Source organism: Siniperca chuatsi, linkage group LG9, assembly GCF_020085105.1.
Source record: "Siniperca chuatsi isolate FFG_IHB_CAS linkage group LG9, ASM2008510v1, whole genome shotgun sequence".
In the NCBI taxonomy this organism is placed as follows: Eukaryota; Metazoa; Chordata; class Actinopteri; order Centrarchiformes; family Sinipercidae; genus Siniperca; species Siniperca chuatsi.
This window is the reverse complement of record NC_058050.1, coordinates 27,368,168-27,389,693: the sequence shown is the minus strand read 5'-3', so window position 1 is coordinate 27,389,693 and position 21,526 is coordinate 27,368,168. Positions and strand designations below refer to the sequence as shown.

At 40.3% G+C, this 21,526-nt stretch overlaps 1 protein-coding gene across 5 annotated transcripts in view; it reads left to right on the top strand.

Annotated features, from left to right (window-relative positions):
• The window catches only part of cdk14 (cyclin-dependent kinase 14), a 196,794-nt gene extending 176,271 nt beyond the window's left edge, over positions 1 to 20,523 (top strand). For all 5 annotated transcript variants that reach the window (XM_044208669.1, XM_044208671.1, XM_044208670.1 and 2 more), the window contains one exon: positions 20,397 to 20,523. The gene's annotated coding sequence lies outside the window, so the exon portion shown is untranslated. The remainder of the gene's footprint in view (positions 1 to 20,396) is intronic.
• Positions 20,524 to 21,526: the final 1,003 nt, after the last annotated feature.

Here is a 21,526-nt window from a genome sequence, read left to right as displayed (position 1 = left end):
CTAACAGCAGTATATGTGTGTGTAGGTTTATGTTGTTTTCCAGTTTCATTCCCTCGTGGTGAATATCAGGTATTGTACTGTGATGCGCCATTGGGCTGTGACGCATTGGCGAGATATGGTCTGGTTGCTGATTTCTCGGTAAGTGGGTGTGTATTTGTGCTTGTGGGTACCGGACAGACCCAGTGAGGCATGGACCACATCCTGCTTTGCCCTTATACCCCTAGCGATAGCCTTAGAAGGCAAAGCCTATACGAAATAGAATGTCAGTTACGTACCATAACCCCAGACTCTGAGTATAGGTGCTGCCCTCTAAGCTGTGGGTGCCACCAGTTCCTTTAGGTAAAGAAAAAGCTGTTTTTGGAGCCGATTGCTTTTTGATTTTTTTGTCTCAGCTAAACTTATATACAAGTGGGGCGAGGTGGGGCCCACGTAGTAAGTGGGCATAGACTAGTCTTCAGTGCAGCACAAGCGAGGGATGAACCCAATAGCGACAGCCTTAGAGGGCTGCTCCTATACTTATAGAATCTAGAGTTACGGTACGTAACTAATGTTTGCGCCTATTCATTTTGAAAGAGCAACAGCCAATGGGGAAACACCAACACTCGACCGACCAATGGGGTAACTCACTCAGTAAGTTATGGACAGGCTTTGCTGCAGTCCAGCCAAAAATTGGCTAACTTGATCACGATTTCAGGCTAAGTGAATTAAGCAAAACAAAATGGCAATTCATTATCATATAAGAAAGGTTGTGGTTTTGGATAAATATGAGTAAAGTCAGTCAGTATAACCAAGACTACATTCTCCCCAACCTTAGCCAAGTGCTTGAGAAGCCTTCAAGCGGCTATAACTGATATTTTACACTAACAATGTATCAAATGACAATGTGAAATGTGAAAATGTGAAAGGTGTCTCTCGTAGTGATGAACCTACAGAGAATTATCACCTGAATCTGCACCTTCCCTCGGCTTTACAGAGCTTTACTGTGAGTTGTTTAGTTCTCCGGCCCGCAATTTTACTGTTTGAGTTCACTCTCACCGCTCTCATAGCATCACCTTCAACCTCACAAGACAGCTGATTTCAGCCAAAATACTGTACACGGCCAATTAGAGAGTAGCTGGTGAGCATAGTGGAGCATTTAGCAGCTAAAGACCCAGGAGTGAATAATGGACTTATGTTCGCCCGCTGGCCAAAACATCACTCCAAATTAATGCTAATGTTGCTCCATAACTACTGGATGTTTAAATACGCAACTATTTGCAAACAAGTTCATCAGATCAACTTAAAAGGTGATGATATGTCAATGCTGTGTTCACAACTTTGTTTCCGCTAACTCTAAGTGGCCAAAAAAAATCAGTTATTGCAGGTTTAAAACACGTGGAATGTGAAACCTGGTATCTAGTGTCAAAGTACTTTGTAAGCCCAACCACCCTCCCTGATCTCTTCCCATGAGTGGGTGCAGTATAAGGATATCACACTTCCTGGATTGGAAAAAAATGTTGCCAGTGGGCATTATCCGCGCAGCAGGTATAGCAATACATTGACAGTGAATATTTTGCAGATGTGTTTGGTATTATAAATTTTACATTGGCAGGTGACAGTTTGCAGATACCTTCCAAATTCAAAGGTCAAGAATGAACTTTCACACTCAAAGATTTGCTATTGCAAATTTGTAGTGTGCTTAACATAATTTTTAGGAGACAGGCCGCGCCACTGTTAACCCCTACATCAGAGTCTCTAGGGTCACAGGAAAGTGCAGTCTCAACCTCAGGATGCAACCATTATGCACAAATAACCAGCACTGCAAAAGCAACCAAAGATAATTAATAAGATCATTTTCTTGATTTGGGAATTCAAATTGTAATGTTTCCCTCTGTCCTCTGTGTCCCTGCACCTCAGTAAACCCATCAATAACTGCATACATTTGTTGTTATAATGTTTCTTGAATATCAGCAGATGTTCAGCAGCACCTTCAGTCGTAAAATATCAGTGTCAGTATTGGCCTTAACAAACCGTTATCAGTGAAAGCCCAGTGTACAGTACGTCTGCCTGCTCACTGCAATGCGGCCTGGTAAGTCTTTTTAAGTGTAAATGGAATCTCTGGTGGTTTGTCATGGACCATGAGGTTCATAGAGATTATTCGCTCTTCAATCTCTGCCCATCTACTGTGTGTGTGTGTGTGTGTGTGTGTGTGTGTGTGTGTGTGTGTGTGTGTGTGTGTGTGTGTGCATGTTTCAGTGCAGCAGGCTTGAAACAAAGTGGCTGCTCTAACAGAAGGCACAATTACTGAATGATTTTTTTTTCTTTTAAGAAGCCAAAAATATCTCCTAATTGTTTGTGTAAGCAGCCTCAGACTGACTTGTGGGGGTCTCAGCAGGGGTGTGGAGATGGAGGCAGGAGGCAGGGGGAGGAGGGGGGATGGGGAGGCAGTAGTAGATCCATATTGTCATCCTCAGAAAATCCTCCTATTACATGATGTTTAGGTTGGGCACTATTGATATAGTCCAAGTCTTCAGAGTATATGGCTTCAACTTCACAGGGAGAAAGTGAAAATATTACATTTAGAAAAGCTCATCTTAACAGCCTCAGTGCCAGACCCCATGCTTGGAAAATGAATTATACATATGCTTGATTAACCAGCTGAGTCCCTGTGCACAATCCCTGAGCAAACACAAGCCTTTTGGAATAAATTAAAGCCCAAAATTTCAGTTTCAGCATCAGCAGGAGCTTCTAAATAATTATGTAAATATGAAACAAATTTCCCAAGCAGATTTCCTCCTCTGCAATCCTCCTCCATCATTCTTATGCATGCCCCGTAAATTAACTAAACTATGCAGATCGTTATACTTACACAAAATAGGCTAATTAATACACTTGACAATAGTGTTCTCCAGAGGGGGCGATGCTGAACTAAATCTTCATCACACAGAATTGTAAACCGGAGGCCAAACAGCAGCATGTTGAACTGCTCTCTTGCAGAAGCTGCATAAGGACAAAAGATGAAGGATTTATAAAAGAATCACATGCCTTCATTTTTTCCTATTTAGTCATAACATGGTGTTTCTTGTACAGTTAGAGGAAGTAAAATAGAACAAGCTGGGATTTCAGCTTTGCAGTCTCTCATTTGGTTGTTTTTGTGTTTGTCTACATTTCTATCTGTAAGAGGAACACAGAGCTCATTATTCATACCAGTGGTCCTTCAAATTACAGTTCCTACCCTTCCAAATCCTTCCAAAAACCCCACAACACATCCCCAAGGCTGGTACAGAGAGCTGAACAGTGCCAGCAGTGCTCTATGGGTTTTACAGGGCTGTTTCTGTGTCAGCGCTACATTTGAATATGGATTATGGAATGTACAGCTGGTGGCGAGGAGGGGGTTAGACTGCCTAATTACATAGCGTGTTATAATGACCGTCCCTATCCCATCTCACTCTCTTCACTCGTCGAGAAAATCAGGACAGAGCATGAATCTAATGTAAATCCACTAACTGTTGCTGCTCTTGTTTTGTATGGGGAAGACATGAGGACATTAATGACTGCTTGAGTAGATGCAGTGGAGTGTACTGCAATCTTCTGCCCTTTTATTGGCACTCTATATGAGAGAAAGTGCCAGTTGGACATGTTTACCCACACACAGTACACTTTAATTATTTCTCCTATGGGAGAAAGGTGTTAAATAGCCAAACCACACATTTATGGGGCAATGCAAACTTATAGGTCAATGGAATTGCCGCCCCCCCGTGTATATATCAGTGGGCATTTGGTTCCTTGGTAGCGTCTGTTGCTTCTATTTGTTATTGTTTAGTCTGCTCCAGACCACAGCGTCTCAGAACTTTCCATGAACTTGGAAGAGACCTTCTGTTCTCGGATTGAAATACACCAGTGTACAGCCACAGAACCGTGCTGTGTGTGTGTAGCCTATATCATCAGATTGAGTGAAATATACAGATGGTGACAAATAAAAGGAAAAACCATCATCAAGTGTCTTAGTAAGGTGCTGTTCAACCACGAGTCTCGAGAACAGCTTCAGTGCTCCTTGTCACAGATTCTCTAAGTCTGTGGAACAGCAGTCTTCTAAAAGATATTCCTTCATTTGGTGTTTTGATGATGGTGGTGGAGAGCGCTGTCTTACACGCCACTCCAGAATCTACCACAGGTGTTCAGCTGGCGATCTGGTGACAGTGAAGGCCACAGCATCTGATTCACATCTTCATATTGGTCAAATCATTCGGTATGCTCTCATGCCCGTCATGGCAGCATCTGCATTCGTTATGTTTCTCCACTCATTCATAACCCATCTGTGGCAATATGCACCAGGCCTCAGAGTTTCGGCTGGAGTGCCCATAAAAGTTCATACAACAGAAAACAAGACTGAAAGTTTAATGCCCTGCTGACGGCCCCTAGTGGCTGCAATACGATCAAACAGAACAATCAACATGATTTTGCTGTTCTTGGAGTCTTACCAGTAGTAGGACAAACAAAGCCGTTTGTGCTAAGGTCGGTGCTAAAGGAAAGGCCGTGGGGTTATCAAGATCAAAAGGCTTCTTCCTGGGAGCATGAATGTCATGACAGCCTGTCCAGTAGATTATGAAATATCCAACCCTAACAGACATGAAGGGGGTTTTTTTTATGTCCAATGCCAATGTTTTTAAAAATCTGCCTTTCTACAATATCTGTGCCTGACAACTATCGTTAAAGTAAGGGAAAGTTGTTATGGTTAATAAAAAGGCGATCATTAACTGCAGGTCTGTGATTGGATGCTAATACCGGTCTCCATACACACTACACACCCATCCACCACCACAGTCTCCGCACCCTAACTTTTTACCACATTACATAAAGGGCCCACTAGTTCCTACATTGGCACTGAACGTTGGCATTGGACTTAAATCGTGAGTTGTAGAATTGTCCGATGTGGACAATTTACTAGAAAACTGGAAAAAATCTACTGTGCATGCTGACATTAGAGCTAAAGGTGGCACTAGAGGAGATACCGTGGAGTATTCTAAATAAAAAGGGTTCATTCTCTGAGGTGCATGAATGTGTTGCACACACTTCATGGCAATCTGCCCATTAGCTTTCGGTGTCATTTGTGCACATACAGTATACATATACCCAACCACTACTGGGCATATCCACAAGCATACATGCTATAACAGACACAGGCAAACAAATAGATATCTACACACGAATTTATGCAGATTTAGGCTCTTACTCACATTCTCTCCCCCGTCTTAAATACCTAAATTTGCTCTATGTGCCATGCCCTCTCTGTTTCTATTTGCCTATAATCCCATTAGGAAGAGAGAGGAGAACGTACAGAAATAGAATGGTATGTTCAAGCTGATTTCCTCACTAAATGCAGGAGTTTAGGCCTCAATAAAGCAGCTTTCACAGCCACCAACAGCAGTCCCTTCACTGTGATGGAGGAAGACTAACATGCTTAGATGGCCCTTTTAGTATTGGATACATGCTCACAGGCCCATGAATGGTAATAATGGAAATGTAGCTGCCTTATTGTTGCATATTGTTTACTAGGTTCAAGCCTGATTGAATTTGGAGCACAATATGTGCTGCAGTGGGAAGTATTGTTGCTTCAGTTGGTATAAAATGCTACATATAGTAGTAGTTATGTTTTCAAATGTAAAAATACTCTGCAAACATAGAATAATCTAATAGTGTTACATATTTCATGTATATTTTCTCTGCACAATCAAGGGGTAACAATGGCTTGTCGATACTATCTCCAGCCAAACAATTCAAAATGTCAGGGTGGCTTTCCAAACAAATGTTCTCTGGAATAAGATACGGTATCCATGTTCCAGTGTGGGCAACACCCAGTCTTTTCAGCACAAGCTGTAATTCACAGGAAAGTGACACCACAGCTGCCAGAACGCCACCACAACTATCTGATCTCACAGTTGTCCTCTGAAGACCAACCGCCTATTAAATTTTTCTGAAATTGAGAAGAAATTGATGTATGAAATGTATGCTGAGTGTGTATGCAGAGCTCAAGCAGACTTGCAAGAAGCCTAAACAGAGGGGTAGCAGCAGACTCCCAGTGACACCACAGAGCTCTAAAATTAAACTACTGGCCTCTTGGCTCTTCATTTGGCCCTACAACCCCCAAACAGTTGGCTGCAGTGGGAGTCTGCTCTCCACACTGTCATTTCAAAGCTTTATTGAGCCCAGAGTGCAACCACCCAGTATTTACGTTCACCTCTTGTGAAATATTGTGTTTTTGAACTGTAGAATCGAAACAGTTCTCATCAGAAAAATGACAGCATTGGTTGTTCAAACACTAAAAGTGAAATGTTTATGATGTTGTTTAGTGTCACAAAACCTCTTAGGGAGGAGGTCGGAGTAGATGGTTGGAGGTACAACGTGTTGGACTTTGACACCAGAGACTGAGGTGTGCATCGTGTCTCCTACCAACAGACAACATTGGTTTCTCTTAACCATGGCCACGATCCTTCCCTAAGCTAGTGTGAATTGCCGAAACTTAAACCTTAAACATAGAGGTAGCTTATCAGAAAATGGTCATATGAACCTTTTTGTAGCAGTCATTTGTAACGGTTTGGAAGGCGCTTTTTGATATGTTCTCATAGGCTTGCTTTTTATCAGGATCATTATTGCTTTACGTGTAACAGATTAGAATATTAATATGACACAAAAACACACTAAAAAGTTCATATAATAGAAAACAAGACTGAAGTCTATTTTCGTCCGTTTTACGTGGGTAAGTACAGTGATTGTGTATTTGGCTCTGAGCGCTGCCAAAATGCGGATGACCAACACTCAATACTGTTCCTGAATGCATCCTAAAAGTAACATCAAATGGGTTCATCCCTTGAGAGCATGAATATGTGCTTAGGGAATGGACAGATTCTGATATTTGTTGTGTACAAGTATACAAATGTACAAATGTTAGGCTGATGATGATGCCAAGCAGGGGGTCATCAAATCGATTGTATGTTTTGGAAAATGCTCGCTCCACACTCTTTCTAACATTCATTGTTTTGTGTTTCTGCAAATCCTTAAAAAGTCTTAAATCTCTTAAAATCTAATTTATTAGGCCTTATGAAATATTAACTTGTCTTAAATTCAATATAAATATTTTATGATGTTATTTGTTTTTTATTCTTGTCTGAATTAGTGAATTTCTTCAGCAGCAGAATCACAAGTTTTGATGGTCTCTAAAACAATAAGCCGATCTAATACATACCTGTTCAGTAAAGGCCTTGTCTATATGAACCCTTTATTCTAACACACTGTCATACTGTTATACAGAGATAAATCTAACAAGTTTCATAGCTTTGCTAATGTACAAAAACCTCCAAAATCAGCGAATGTATTACCCTGAAATGAATTTATAATCCCAGACAAACACATGCTCACACATACTGTAGCTAAAATATGACAGCAACCAATGAGTTAATTTAGTTTTCTCTTGTGGAGAGGAAGAACAATGCCAGCATGAGATACATGAAGCTCTTTACCAGCATAGAGAAGGAATGTTAGGGATCTCTGCTCTTAAATCAAATTCTGTATTACCACTCCTTATTACATTCTCACTAATCTTCAGGAAGCCCGCCCTGTAGGTGACATAGTATTATCCCATGGCCCCTATGCTGCTGTTTTAAGACCAGTTGTCACTGAGCGTATGAGAATTGAATCTCTTGATGCAGGGAATGGATGATGACACTGAAAAAGATAAAGCAGGATGGAAAACTGGCTTTTAAAGTAATACAAAATCTATTTTTTTCTACTCTCATTTCCATGACAGATTTATCTTGAGAGAGATTAGGCTTGCTGCGGTGTGTTGATGTCTTCATCGTGAGCCTCGGTTGGGTGAGGGTTTAAGCCTTGCTATATAAATAGCCTGTCAAAGCGATAAGCGATCAAACTGTGCAGTGTTCTACAATGTTCAGGCTTTAATTTTTTAACTGGTCATAGAGAGGCACTGATTTCTTCACTAGAATATTTTATGGAGAGTAGAAAGAAGATACAGTTGTATTTTAAAATCCTGAAGTTGTAAGTAAATATACTCACAATCTTTTTTGCTATACAATTGGTGGCCTAAGGATAGAAATGTTGGTTGGTCAGTCTTTTCATCCATCACTGGTTATATCTGCTTTGTTCCTTTATTTTAGTGGTTAAAGTCATGATTTCACTTCCTTGCAGCTTGAAATTCTTAAAGGTCTTAGATTTGACTTAGATACCAGATACATAGACTGGTGATTGATAGATATAGGTTAATTGGATCCATATGGATGTAAAGGTGGGAATAGATATATCTGTGCCAGCTAAGGAATTGATCAGCCCTTCCCCCACAGGTTCATCAGCGCACAGCGATGGATATGGAGATGAGATGTGATCACAGGGTTCTAGCCCATCAGTGTGCCCCCCTCTGCTCTGCTCAGCTGATAAATAAACCAACACTTGTATTGTCATAGAGTCTAATGACAGGCACTGTCAGTATACTGGAGGTGTGCAGAGGTACAGCTGCCTACTGAGCTTTTTCTGATAAAACTTCCAGTTAGTCAGGTCTTCTGTAGTCACCAACATGCAGCAGCGCTTTGTGCTGGAGCAGTCTGGTGTAATTTAGATGAGGCAGGACAGCGACATAATCATCACTTGCCTTCCCTGAGGCCTTTGAACTAGTCAAAAAAGCAAGATACGTCTTGTCCTATTTACTGTTTTTGCCTGTCCAACACTTGCCATGAAGTGTGATCCCCAGAGGACAACTAGTAGTTATTTTGATGACCCATCTTACACCACCACCAAGTCAAAGTTTCTCTTGTACACAAGTATTCAAATCTAATGGTGCCATGGAATTTACTGAGCACATTCATGAGCCTCAGAGGATGAACCCTTAACATTTTCTATCAGCTTTTATACATGACAAGGTATCTCAAGTTTGAATGGTCGGACGTTTATGAAATTAGCTGCGGATATTCATCATTTCCTGAGGATGAATCATGAATCATATTGTTTTTGCTCACCATGTATAAGTTTTGTAATGCCAGCACCAGGCAAAAATGTCCATTTGTAGAGACAAATTGTTAAATTTCCGTGGGCAGATTGCGATGCAATTTAGTGAGCACATTTTTGAGTCTCAGAGGATGAACCTTTTTTTCAGTTTGAAGACAGATGAGCTTTCTTCTAGCGCCACCTTCAGACCATAATCTGAGTTTCGAACACAATATATCTCATAATCTAATAGGCAGATTGCAAGGAACTTTACTGAACCATTTTCTGCTCCCAAGAGGATAAACCTATTTAATTTTAATGAACCCTTTCCGTTGTGCCACTTTCAGAACAAACTACATTTTCATTCACACTAATGCTAGAGCTATAGCAAAATCTTAAGTATGTTGTTGGTTCTGTCCAGCACGTGAATCTTGTGGGGTGTGATGAACCTTGCAGCCTCCAGGGGCTGCTAGCAGAGCTTTAGACTTTGTCTTAGCACATTTACCTGATGTATAGAGAGAGATACACACAGATTTTACTTGCAAACACCCCAAAACAGCCACTGAAGCTGTTGTGGAAATGATGATGAATTTAATAGAGCCTTTCACCATGAGTTTGGCAAACGTTCAGCTGGCTCAACTGCCCTCAAATGAAACACCCTAACTTGTAATCAAGCCAAGTTTCCAAACTGCTTTTAAGCATGCAATCAGGCACAGCTTATAACAGAGGGAACTAAACACATATTCACATAATTACTTTAACATAAACTGAAACTATTGTATGTCAGACTTGTTTTGGAAAAATTGAAGTAGAGGCAATGTAAGTAAGACTTGTGTAGTTTTGACTCTGTTTCAAACCCGCAAGACAGTGCAAATAGTGGAAAAGAACATTGTGATTAATGTTAATATTAGATACTTCCATAGCATCCCATGAGTTACAATTAGCAGTTTCCTACAGAGATTCATGTGAATAATGTAGTGTTTAAAATTGAATTTAATACTTTTCTATACACTGCTGATCCAGCTCATATTTATCTAATGTCTTCTAGTGTTTTACACCAGTTGTTTGCAATGGTTGTCTTGTCTAATGTGACCTACATGAGCAACCTACTAATACAAATGACTCATATGTACAAGCTTGGTTGTTTCTCATATTCTCATATTATTAAGATTTTGTGCATTCATTCAGCTTCATTCTAAGTAAAAAATCATTTTCTAAATAGTGATTTGTAGTCATTGAGGTCTAAAATAGAAGTGTACAGATTTGTTTCTAGGAATAATAGACCCAGACACATTTTTGAGCCACACTAGCAATACAGCTCTAAGGATGGCAGTGTCCCACTCAGTGGGTTAGTCGTTCCATCTGTCCTCAACTTTGGTTCAGACTGAAATAACCAATATTGCATAGATATTCATGAAACTGTGTTTATATATTAATGCCCCCCTGTGGATGATTCCTAATGCCTTTGTTGAGCCCCTCACTTTTCCTTTCATCAGGTCAATTTTTTTACTTATCCAGTAAAATATTCCTACATCTACTGTATGGATTGGCACTTTGGTGACCCCCTGCTTGTGACCTTAGTGATATGAGCATGTTGACATTTTTGGTTCAGAGTAAAATGTCTTGATAACTACCAGATAGATTGACGTGAAATTTGGTGCAGACATTCCTTGTGATCTTCTGACTTTTCATCTGGCACCATCACGAGGACAAAATGTCAACGTGTCCAATACTTTGATTTATAACCAAATTCTTGCATAACTAATGACATTCCCATCAGCCTCAGCTGCGTTTGTGTTTAGTGGTAATTAGCAAATGTTAGCATGCTAACACAAAAAAAACTAAGACGTGACTGTGGTAAACATTGTACCTCTGCCTATGTAGCCTCACAAAGCTGCTAGCATGTTTTTAGACTCATGGCCTTGTTAAAAATATATGTGTTGATATACCAACTATGCTGATATGGAAATTAGTGTTAACATTAGCAAGCTTGGCTAGCTAGCTTCCACTTTCTGAGTGGAAAACAATGTGAAGCTATGTGGAGTTGAGCAACTGGTTCCTAACTTTAATACCAAGTCCGGTATCTGCTCTGCTATTCTCCTTATCCTTTCTGTCTAAATCTCTCTCCTGTACCAACTCTTCACTAGACAAACACTACACTTACCCAGCCTTTTCTTCTTTGCTTTCCCAGTTACATTTTAATGCTTGCCTCCTCCCATCTCCGTCCTCCACCCTCCTCTCAGTCTTTCCATCACCTCACATAAACCCCAGTGAGGGGGAAGTCAGCCAGGCCCCAGACAAGAAAAACATACCCCCAAACAAGGATTTATGGAATGGGAACCTGGCGAACCCCAGTGAGTGGGTGTGTTGGTGAGTTTGTGGATGAAGGCGTTTCTACCCGGGGCATCCTCTGACCCTCAGCATTCACTCATTACTCTTCACCACAGCTCCACACAGAAGAACACAAGCTCAGCCGATGCATGGTGGCGAATTAGCTTTAACTGTACTTTAAGTGAGATTGTAACTTGCCATGCTGTTAAAATGGGTCATAGTGGCACTCCACATCACTATCCTGGGTTTCAATGGAAAGTTTTAATGTCCCATTAAGGTAGATTCCAATTCAGAAGCTGTTCTACTCTGCTAGCAATACAACTCTGGAAATCACTGAATACTCTGAATACTGCAGAAAATACACATTATTGCTACTTTCAAAACTTTGCATTAAGATCCTAGTTGAAACCTATCAACAGAAAGTCTGGTCCACAATGTTCAGTAATGTGTTCAAGGGCCACCTGCTGGACCAGAGAAGGTGTTTTGATTGACATTTAAAATAACCAGCGACTGAGTATTGCTTTGGCAAAGTTATTGATACCCATGGTCCATACTACAAAAATATGATCCAAGTTGTAATAAACCAGGACTATCCGTTAACTACAGCTGCACTGCTCCATTTCCGAAAAGAACCTTGTTTGGAGCATTGCTGGAGTTGGCTGATGATTGTGGTGATGACAACGGGGTCACTGATGCAGAGAATGGCAGACGTCATTGCAGATGACTGCCATATAAACCCAATGACTTCAGTGCATGCAGGATTGTGTGCATAATAACTTGCACCTGCACTAGAAGAGCCAGGTCTCAGTGGGTCGAGAATGTGTAAGTGAGCAGGAGTGTGTTTGTAGTTAGTTTTACAGTTGAAAATGCTCCCGAGTTAGTGTTTGTATGTTGAGTGCATAGTTGTGAATGTGGGAATGCATAGTTTCTATGTGTGTGCAAAATTTGTTTGGTGGTGTAATTCAAACTATTAACTGCTGATTCTGGAGGAACTGAACAGAAAGAGTGTGCTGCCAGGACATGGGGTAATAGGAAACACATGAATGCACAGCATAGTGTAGGCTGTCTGTGGTACAGAATAGTGTGTGTGTGTGTGTGTGTGTGTGTGTGTGTGTGTGTGTGTGTGTGCGATTGTGTCTGTGCATGCTTTAAAGACTCATATTCACTGACTCTGGCCCAGACAACTTAGGCAAAAAAAAAAAAACAAAGAAGAAAGTGTTTGTGTTAGAGCAGAGAGAGCTGGCAAGTCTGCAAGCTGTGGAGCTGAGTGGGTTTTTTTTCCCCATTTTCCCCTTTCCTATGAGCTGGATATGGACTACTCTTTCAGAGCCACATTACTGAGTAGCCATGTACAGACAGAAATACAGAGCAGTCCCACGGTTTGCTAAACTCTTAAGACGTAGAGGGAGGACTTTGATTTTCACTCCTATCTACTTGGTGGTTTTGGCATATTTGGCATGAAAATTGCCAAATGCAGTCATCCTGAGTTATTCAACAGATTTTGACATATTTAATCCATAAACAATATTGCAATCAGCCTTGAAAAAGCAAGTCAAAATTATTCATGTAGCTCATGTTAGCCTGTCATGTTCAGAAGTGAAGCGCCCACAGCTTCTTTGGGGCCATTCAGAGATGGCGTGTTAGGCCTGTAAGCCATGAGCATGAAGCTAAAACAACTTTCCCAGCTAAAGCAGCAAAGTGTAGGTCAATGAGCAGGGCCTCTGTGGAATCTGCTGCTCATGTAGCGGGAGGCCCCCAAGGTGCACCGGCTGCTCCCCAAAACATCAGTTCATCACAAATCCTTTTCATTCTTTGTCGTCTCACTGCATTAAATCAATGGCATCAGTCTCCTTTTGTTCAGTCATTTGTTTGGTTTTCACACTTTGTATATCTCAAATAGCCTTTCACATCCCAGAATTATTGATCCACCAGATTTCTTTGTAAAAGCCCTGTACTTGCCTTGCCAGACCAGAAGGTTGTTTAAGGCATACCATTGAAAGTGGATATGTTTCATCATTAATGACTTTTTTTGGCCACTTGAGGGCAGCAGAACAAGCTGTAAACACAACATCTGACATATTAACACCTTTGTGTCCATCAGATGAATGTAAGTCCGATATTTACTGCCCTTTTAGCTCTGTCTTGGTCTCCACTAACTCCTGAAAAATGTTACGCTCTTTAGCTGCTAAATGCTCTAACTTTGTCTGTCTGCTGTTTGGTGCTGAGCAGCTAGTGCACAGTGGGTTTATCAGAGCTTTTTCGCTAAAAACAGCTGCCTGCTGCTGCTGGAAATTAGGTTTATGAGAGCAGATTTTGCTAGCCTGCGGCAGCCATCTTGGTTGTTTACGAAAATGTCTCAACGGCCAATAAGGTCGCGCTCCTCTGTACACTCATTATATCAAACCCGCCCCATATTAGATAAATGGTTGTGATTGGCCCGACCGGATCCATGACGGGTGGAAATCTGTCTGAATGGGAGGGGGGCCAGACACATCTGCCAGAGTAAATAAAACATGAGCTCGCAGATTCGTCTGATTCCCAGGCTAAGATTTTTCAGGCTTGAAAAACAAAGCAATGAGCTAAAAAAAGACTAAAAATCTCAATAGAGTTGAGGGGAACTGCAGAGTCAGGTCATAATTTTCTGTGGGGTCTTGAGCAACTCCTTTCACATTACACATAGTCACCTGATCCTTTGTTATTATAAAAATAATGATTTGTGCAGCTTTAAGTATAAGCCATGGTTAGTTGTGTTGTGTTAAACATTCAAAATGGTTGTGTTTCAGTTGAGGCTAGTGATGGCTGGGGTTAAGTAAGGGTTTGTTGTGGTTAAAGATGTTCAAATTTTAATTATATTGTTGAAAAGGCTTATAAAATTGTGGCGTTACAATGCGTAAGCCTTAGTAAAATTCTGTGCATCTGCATCTCTTCACGAAACCAAATAAACAGCGTTGCTCTCTGTTTTTGTAACTCCAGTTCACACTAATAAGATGTAATGTCAGTCCTCGTTTTCTGAGCTTTTCTCCTTTATCGAGCTTTGTTAATCATTTTGTAAAATCTATTGTGTCAACGCAACGTTTCCGAACAAGTTCTCGACAAAGTCTAAATATAGTTGTAGAAAAACTACATGGAGAAATCTCTTTGATAACTTCAGCTAACCGCAAATTTCATTTTCAACAAGTCTCACAGTAAAGGCCGACCAGTAGCTTCACATTTAGCTCATGCAATACATTAAGCTTTACGCATCAATGTTAGCTCACCACAGAAAGATAATGATGCATTTAAGTCATATTCACAAAAAACAATTGTGATATATAGATAATGTTGTAATTAAATTATTTTATAATTAACATTTGTCATCTTGAGACAACAGAATGATTAAGTTGTCATTTCAGGATAACAGGCCCAAAACTCCTTCATAGTCCACCATTTTTCATTTGACACAAATTAGCTCAGGGTTATGCTACAGTGAAAGGTCAAAACAAGGTAACATTGTAATGTTTACTGTGGCCTTGTTTCGTCCTTGCATCTTTTAATCATCCATCTTTGTGGTCACTGTTTCTTTGTGGCTACTGTTTTGCTTCACAGATGTATGGATTTCCCCAGCACTGGTACAATGACCCGGCTTAGCATTGCAGCAGGCTGCAGATGGTTAGACCCAGGCCTGTCTGTATCCCGCTATGTTAGTTTTAAAAGTTAATCCAGACAGGATTACCTGAAAAACCAGAGCAAACAGGGTCCTTTCCTTGTTAAATAAATCTAAGTAGCCTCTGTATTAACAAGTTTCTACTAAACAAACAGTTTGTGAGTTTCGTCTTGATTAATGTAGGCAGTCATAACAGCCAACAAGCTGCGGAAAATCACTGTGTGTGTTTGTGTGTGTCACTGCACGTGGAAACAGTCGTCTGAGATGTTCAGCTGTTAACTGAAGCGTTTACTGTCTCTTCCTCCCTGCCTCTGTTAATTATCAGTACACTGGAGAGACAGTGGAGTGTTTGTTGTAAATGTGGCAGCTCAACACAGCCTTGGCCACAACACCACGTTCCTCCAAAAATCGCTGGAAACTTAAAGTCAAGTTCCAGTGGGACATTTGAATAAAAAATATGGGAAAATATCTTTATGTAAATTAAAATCATTCCAAATCTCAATTTACTCACATATACTCGCTCATATCCAACAAATATCAATTCAAGCCCTTCTCACCCTCGAACACACACACTCATACATTCACACACACACACGATACACATACAGAGCCATAATAAAGCAGCTTATTAAACCGTCAGCACCTTCCCAGCCCGGGGTGTTCAGTGAGTGATATTTAAGAGCAGTCTGACTCAGTTCATTAAACAGGATTAGACATAACGGGACCTCCCTTCAGGGGGAGGGGTCAGATGTCGTGACCCCTGGGCTTCGGGGGCATAGGTGGATGGTAGGAGGGGGTGCAGGTCTGTCAGTCTGATTCAGCCAAGCTGGTTTGAGAAACAGTGTAGAGTCATGCAGCAAATGGCTGAAATTCTGACATATTGTTTACATATTTCAGAAATCAGGTTACAGCAGAAAGCCCACAATATCCAGGTTACTGTAGTGCAAGTCCTTGCTGCTTATTAAGGTTTCCACAAGTGCTGTTCCCTGATAGTGACAGCTCTTTTGATCGATCAGAAATCAGGGACGAAAGTTGTGTGAGGTGGAGGAAGAGGAGGAGGAGGAGGAGCTGCAAAAGAGATTGCTGAGTTCATGGGTTTGGGGTTGGACCAGTTTATGCAGCAGATTTTCACTCTGGATAAAAGGTTAGGGGATCAAAGTTTTTTAGAAATTAGAAATGTTAAAATCATGGTGGCGTTAGACAGAAAGTCTAAAAACATCTGTATACAAATTTGCGTCAAACTATCATGTAGATGTTGAGATATTTCACTGAATTAGTGAAAACTTTGACCTGCTGGTGGCACACGAGTAAAAGTCAGAGGGTCATCACATTCATTAGAATTTATCCTCTAGGGACCTCAAATATCTGCAGCAGATTTCATGGCAGTCCATCCAATATGTGTTGAGATATTTCAGATTTCAGTCTGGATCAAGGTGGTGGAACGACCGACTGACATTGCTATGGATTGCCATGGATATAAATCCTAAAAATCAATACATAAAATGGATAAATAAATTCATGAAATTGATCACACTGAATATAACAATATCAATCATTTAGTCTTCGTTGTACAACATTAAAGGTAGACAATCTGAGTTGGTGTGTGGATTGTGAGTGGAACATTCAAACATAGACTATTACTTAAGTGGTTTAAAAGAAGTGGCTCCAGAACTAAACCCTGGGGTGCACCCTTGGTCACATTTACAGACTTTAATTTGAGCCCTTATACCTGCACACATTCTGTATAGAAAGCTATATGAGTAAAACACGCTCCAAAACGCCTCTCTTCAACCTTTAGCATCTCCTCAATCAATCAGTATTTTCAAAATGGGAGCCAAACACACATGTGCAGACATACTGAGAATCCTACTTCTTATGGAAAAAATTTATGTTTTTGTCAAGACAGAATTTTGAGCAAATATTGAGAAGAAAGTTTGTGTTTTAGGGGGTACTATGACACAATTGTGGTGGAGTGTATATTAAATAACAGTTATCAGTGGTTTTATCCAAAAACATTGCTATCTCTTCCAGGTTTCAAAAATACAAATCAGTGTAACTTTCTGCTTCTGATAGTCTTTTTGTATCTCTCTGCATCCTCTCTCTATTGTTGTGTATCTGTCTGTCCCAACACGGAGCATTTTAAGGATTTCATTTTTGGGGGGAGGGTGAGACTGTCTCTATTAAAGGACAGCCAGCAGCTGGCCATGCCTGCTAAATCCTCCCCACAAAACCCACCCACCAGCTCCATCTGCTTCCCAAGTGGAACCTCCCCACACACACACACACACACACACCTACTTGGTGCTCTTTGATCCCAAGAGAGTGGAAGCCTAAATCTGTTCTTAGTACATCAGCTCCCCTTAAAACAATGGATTCCTTGTTGGTTTATAGAGTGTATGACAGTGAAGTGAGGAGTGATGACACTCACATGGCTACTGTATCTCCTCACACGCAGAGGTACAGGGCTTCAGTGACCTTGACCTTGACAGATGAGCTGTGGCTCTTAACTGTTTTCACACAATAAGCTGTTAACCTTTAGTTAGCCTTCTGCATCTAGAAAGGAAGAACAAGGGAAAACTCTTGTTGCATGTCAGCAGAAAGCTGTTATCAGTGCAGCCCAAAGAGACAATGATTCTTAAATGGCTTTCAAAATGGCCACTTTTGGCCACACAAATTAAAATGGTCGTCTTCCTGGTTTTGGACAAACCATAAAATGGAGATGCATGTGAAACATCTCCTAAATTTCACCTTTTGTTTATTGGGCTCTGCATGTGCAGCTTTCATGAAGACAAATGTAAGATTTGTTCCGACCTGGAACTGGTTTTAAGGCCCTGCACTCCTATGGTAAACCCACACAAGAGATTTTAATTATTTTGGCTGAGTAGACCTTCACAGGAGTGTGTGGGCGTGTACAGACTGTGCTTGACTGGCATCTCTCTCACGCTCATGTTAGCTTTGGTGCATCTGTTAGGGCAGGAGAAATTATACCTTTATCATTCATATTAGTACATGAAGTCTGGTGATGTCACATAATTCCACCTGCCTTCAACCTGAGCAGAGGACTCCTCAGCCAGAATAACTGAAAACATCTGTGTGGGTGTACAGGGCCATAAAGACAAATTTAAAACCAAAGTAAAGCGAAGTTAATGACAGGGCAGAAAAATAATGCTAATACTAATTATACTTTAAGAGACTTGCAGTCAAAGCTAGATAACCAACCTCACAAAGCTGCCCTGGTGCACCAGACCCTAAGGTTTACTGTGTGGTAATTTGTTTTATTACAAATTTGTTTGGTAATATATGCAAGGACCCTAAGGTTGCTCCTGAATGGGTCATGTCTTGTAGAGGGGCCCTGTGTAAAAATGTAGTTTTAAAACCTTTAATTTTTCAGTTTATAGTACTTACAGTACATATTACTAAATACATTTGTGTTTTATTAAACTACAAACTCAATAGGGGGCTACAGCAAATTTTTGCCTTGAGCCCCATGCAGGTTAATCCAGCCCCGCCTCCAGACACCTGCAGTTACACAAAAGAGAGTCATATGTTTTTATATTGGACCATTTCTATGCACATGCATCTACTTTCAGTCCAGATACACATGTACATGCATGTGCACAGGCACATAATGTATGTAGTGTATGTTTGGAGCCAGAAAGCTACAGGAGCAGCAGGAAAACAAGACCAACATTCAAGATTCCTGGTCTAGAAGTCTGCTTCCACTGGGAACTGACTACCAAAGGCAGGGCGAACGACATAGTGAGACAAATAGAGAGAGGGAGAGGTGGGAAAGAGGAAAGTCAGGGTAGAAAGGGACCTGAGAGAGGCGATGAATTATTTATTAGTCCACAGCTCCCTCCTGTTCTTCATCCTTTACTCCTCCTCCTCTTCACTCCTCTTGTTCCTCTGCTCCCTCTTCCTCTTCATCCTCTCCTCCTCTTGCTCAGCATCCTCTGGTCCTTGCCTTTAATATTGTACTACCTCTTTGTCCTCCTCTTCATCCTCAACTCCCTCTTGCTCATCTTCCACTTCCTCCTCAACCCCCAGTTTAAACATTTTTTTTTTTTAAAGTTCAGCAGCCAAATTCACAATTTTAATGCATGTATATATGAAACGCCAAGTCAAGTCATGGTCAGTGGTGAATAAGTATAGTTGATCAGCATACTTGCCAACAATAAAGCGGGGAGTCTGGGGGTCCTCCCCCAGTAAAAGGAAAAGGATTTGAATACCATTTTCTGCATTTCTACATGCTTTTATCATATTCTCAGCTACTTAAAAGCAACACATTATGATTAAGATCCCTAATTATATCCCTAATTGAATACTGTGGTATTCAATTAGGGATATAAGCTATACTTTGAAGAATAGGACTGGTAGATCTATGGCACATTACTTATAATAAGTCACACACTGTCAATAGTTTAGTCAAGATCACTGTAAATTAATGTGTTAGCTTTTGTTTATGTTCAAGTTCATTGTCTATTACTCTTTATTATGACGAGTACATCACAATTATACCTTCTCACTGTAACTCAAAATACATGGCTTTGTTATTCCATTTTTTAAATATAACATTGTATAACCAGCATCTCGTTGTCTTAAATGTAATGACTTTTATAGGAACATAATCCCACCTACCTTCATGTATCCATACTGTCCGACTCGCATGGTACCAAACAGCACAAAACTCACTCTAAAACTATAAATTGTCATTTTTACATTTCCTTTTATGTACGGATTGAACAAATTAGATACAACATATTGATTAATGAGTTTTAGAAGTGTTGGTAGCTGTTTGTTTTCACATTTGAGACAGCCAGGCTAGCTGTTTACCCCACCCTCTAGCCTTCCTGCTAAGCTAGGCTAATCATGTCCTGACTCAAACTCCATACTTAGTGCACAGACATGAGATAAATATCAATCTTCTCATCTAACATCCAGAAAGAAAGCAAATAGGCAAATTCCCAAAATGTTGAAGGATTCCTTTAACTGGACTTTGTTGCAACCCAAGACAGTGATAGGAGAGACCAGTGGGCAAGACCACGATGATTCCAAAAAGGACACAAGTCAACTGAAAAATTTGTCTAGAGACGAGACCAGACTTGTGTCAGACTGGAGACTGGAGAACTTGTTAATAGCAGCAGTATACTCCTCTAATGTTTCAGTACATCATAAAATGATATTGTGACTCGGGAACAAATCTGAAAATCTCTTCACTAAAGAGACTAAATGGGACAGTTGATCACTTGCTCAATCCAACAAGCACTCACGGTATTATCTTCACATCTAATAAACTTTAACCCATACGCTCATTACTGTGTCAACTAACTATTGATTTCAAGCTGGAGGAAGCATATAAAAATGTGAGATGTAATTTCTGTAGTATTTTTTTGAATGCCAATTGTCTGGACTGTGTTACTGACAGATTGTGTTTTACATCTCTGTGTTTCAGGTGGCTGTTGTAAAAAAAAAGATAAAGACAAAGATGCTGAGATGGAGGATCCAGACGAATGAAAGAGCCCCAGTTCTCTTTATTTATTACCTTCACAATATCTGTGTGTGTTTGTGTGGGTGTGGGTGTGGGTGTGGGTGTGGGTGTGGGTGTGGGTGGGTGGGTGGGTGTGTGTGTGTGTGTGTGTGTGTGTGAGAAAGAGAGTGAGTATTGAGTGTGTGCATTATGAACAGTACCGATTTCAGGCTATCATTTGTTTACTTTTTTTATAATGTTCCAATAACTCATATATATCATTGTCACAGTATAAACAAAAGGACTTTACTATTGGTACATATTGTGTTTTGTGTTTGTAACTAGCCTCCTATTTAAGAATGTATATTTGTATGTATGATATACTCATCTAGAAACTATATAATGGACAGTTTTAATATTGCTTCATCTTCACACCACTATACTGCTCTTGCAAGGACACATAACTCACAAACACATACAGGAGACATGCATACGACCAAATATACATCTATAAAACTAAAACTAAATGCAGTCAGTTCAAAGAAAAAAAATTATCCTAAAGAGTTAGTTTTCCATTTCTTTCCATTCAACTATAATTTGTGGAACCGCAGACAACAATAATAATAATAATGGAGGGCTTTCAGGTGGTGTAACACATCCTCTGGCAGCCATATTGGAGGTCCTCGGTTATTTGACAGCTGAGAACAGATCTTTGTCAGATATTTCTTTCTCTACTTATTTGCCAGCCTGGGTAGGTTAAGGTTGCACATTTGAACATTTTCAAAGGACATGCACTTTTCACAGCCTTATTTTTGTAGTTTTGACCATCATTCCCATCAGTTCAATATTTCACTCACAAATAGCATTGCTGAGATTTAGGGACTGCAATGTAAAACTATGCGCAGTAAGTAGATATAAGTTGAACCAGGAAGTAGCTTACAATGGACAGCTAGGTCAATACATTGACGTATTTAGCTCGATATGGCGTGGCGCGTTAAGGCTAATACGTACTTAAGAGATACATTTTGGCTTATGCACTGGGCGCCATCATAATACATCCATTGACTAATAATGCTCACATTTGCCGTTGTTTTTTACTTCAAAATAATTTAGTT